Source organism: Bombina bombina, chromosome 6 (genome assembly GCF_027579735.1).
Source record: "Bombina bombina isolate aBomBom1 chromosome 6, aBomBom1.pri, whole genome shotgun sequence".
NCBI classification, from domain to species: domain Eukaryota; kingdom Metazoa; phylum Chordata; class Amphibia; order Anura; family Bombinatoridae; genus Bombina; species Bombina bombina.
The window spans coordinates 1,130,579,927-1,130,582,620 of NC_069504.1; the positions used below are offsets into that span (position 1 = coordinate 1,130,579,927).

The 2,694-nt window shown below is 41.2% G+C and overlaps 1 non-coding gene across 1 annotated transcript; it reads left to right on the forward strand.

The window, feature by feature from the left end:
• Positions 1-2,073: 2,073 nt before the first annotated feature.
• LOC128665298 (U2 spliceosomal RNA) lies at positions 2,074-2,264 on the forward strand. The gene has a single exon (XR_008403067.1). It is a non-coding gene; the product is annotated as a U2 spliceosomal RNA (small nuclear RNA).
• Positions 2,265-2,694: the final 430 nt, after the last annotated feature.

Consider the following 2,694-nt stretch of genomic DNA (forward strand, 5'->3'; position numbering starts at 1 on the left):
ACAGAAGGAGAGAGCGAAGGGGTGGATAGGTAGATCTGAGTATCATCAGCATAGAGGTGATAGTTGAAGCCATAGCTACTGATAAGTTTACCCAGTGAGGAAGTATAAATAGAGAAGAGTAGAGGACCCAGAACAGAGCCTTGAGGTACTCCAACAGACAGAGGCAATGGAGAGGAGGAGTCGCCAGCAAAGGAGACAGAAAAGGACCTATTAGAGAGATGAGTGGATCCAGGAGAGGGCAGTGTCAGAGAGCCCAAGGGAGCTGAGAGTCCATAGGAGAAGGGGATGGTCAATGGTGTCAAAGGCAGCAGACAGGTCAAGTAAGATAAGTATTGAGTAGTGGCCATTGTTTTTAGCAGAAAGAAGATCATTAGTAACCTTGGTGAGGGCAGTCACAGTTGAGTGTTGGGGACGGAATCCAGATTGCAAGGAGTCAAGCAATGAGTTGGAGGACAAGAAGTGGGTTAGGCGATCGAAAACTAGTTTTTCCAGGTCTTTTGAAGCTAGCGGAAGCAGTGATATGGAACTGCTGCCAACTAGGAAAATTAATTATGGGGTGGTAGCTTGCAGGAGAATTGCGGTACAGGGAGGGTTTTTTGAGGATGGGGGTGACCTTTGCATGTTTGAAGGAAGATGGGAATGAACTGGTAGAAAGGGATAGGTTGAGTATGTGAGTAAGAGCTGGAGTGAGGGTAGAAGACAGAAAAGGTATTAGATGTGAAGTGATAGGGTCAGGTGCGGTGGCGAGGGGGAGAAGCAGGTTTAGCCTGTATATTAAGTTTAAAGGTGAGCAGATGGTGGTCTGAGATGGGAAATGGGCGACAGGTGCCATCAGAGAGAGAGCAGAGGTAAGAGAATACTAGATCAATAGAGTGTCCATCGCCGTGAGTAGGGAATAGGGTGGATTGTGAGAGACAGATATATCTATTTTTAAATACATAGAACACATTCTGCTATATGCAGAACACTGAAATGTCAAATATTTACAGTACATACACAGTTAAATATGAATATTGCATAAATATGTTTTTACATGTTTCCATCTACTTAACTTCAAAGGGCTCCAATGCACTTAAATACATATGTACATGCATATATAGACATATATATATATATATATATATAGGTTTGTTTATATGTTTATATTTGTAAGTACATAGATACACATATAAATACATAAATACATATATACACACATAATAGGAATGTATAATAGGAGGAAATTGGAAAGTTGTTTAAAAACAATTTATTCTTACCTCATAAATTCCTTTCTTTCTTGGTGGTTAGAGTCCATGATACCTTACTTGTGGGAATTCATCTCCTGGCCACCAGGAGGAGGCAAAGACACCTCACACCAAAGATTTAAGTATCCCCTCTACTTCCTTTTCCCTCCCAGTAGTACATATAGCCAAGGATAGGAGGAAGAAGTCAGAAAGATAGTAGGGTAAAGAACTGCTGCCAACTAGGAAAATGGGCAGTTCGTGGACTATCACCACCAAAAATGGAAGGAATTTATCAGGTAAGAATAAATTATGTTTTCTTTTTAAGGTGGGATAGTCCACGATTTCTTAGTTGTGGGGACTAATACCCAAGTTGTGGAGTTCACAAAGAAAAACGGGTGGGAAAATAAGCAAAGGCAGACACCTATTTACCAGGAACTACACCTGAAAGACCTTCCTTCAAAAAACTGCCTCCGCTGAGGCAAACACATCAACAACATTTTGTAAAAGTTTGAATAACATCAGTAAGTTGCAGCCTTGCATTTTGTTCTACGGAATCCTCATTAGTAAAATCCCAAGATGTAGAAAAAGAACCTTTGTGAAGGTGGCGATTTTCATGCCTCCTAGTACGCCCTATGAGTCAGGACCTTTATCATGAAACTAAAGAAACAGAAGTAGCTTTCTGATCCTTATGCTTACCTAAGGACAATATAGACATGAAGTATGTTTACTTGCACCTTCCTTTTCTTGAAAGGACTCCTTTCTGGGAGTGATTTTAGCATCGCTATCCATGGGTTTATTTTTAACAGTTCAATGCAAGCTCAGAGTTCACTCAACTTCCTGGAATTTTCAGATTGCTTCTCTGCCTTTTGGCTTAGATCAAGTGTAGTATCTGTTGTTTTCAGTTTAATATCTGATATGTCCCCTACCTAGGGACCATATATTAAAAGGATTTTTGGAACAGGGAGATGTAAGAAGCGCTTGCTCTGTCCACTCCACACATTGGCCTGGTATTGCAGTATCTTCAGGACCGGTGCTCACTACAAAAGCTTTATCCCAAGCTTCTGTGGTTCAGTGTGTGGAGGTTATGGGTCTGAGAATAGCAGCTTCAGATGCCATTCCATTTACCAGGGATCATTTGCATTTTATTCAACTATGTTTACTCAGGCAGTGGAATGGAGTCCATACCAGCTGGATTTAGCTCATCCATCTAGATTAAGCTGTCAGAGATTCTCTTACCTGGTGGATTTTTCACTTTCAAGATTCTCAGGGGATGTGTTTTTTTTTCTTCATAAGTTATGGGAAATAATCACCTCGGATGTCAGTCTCTTCGGTTGGGGCCGCCTGGGGCTCTCGGAGGTCTCAGGGAGTTTGATCTCCTCGTGAGGTTAGAATACCAATTAATATTCCAGATCTCCCAGCTATTTTCAAATCTCTTAGGCATAGCCTCTTCTTAGATCAGTTCCGTTTATTC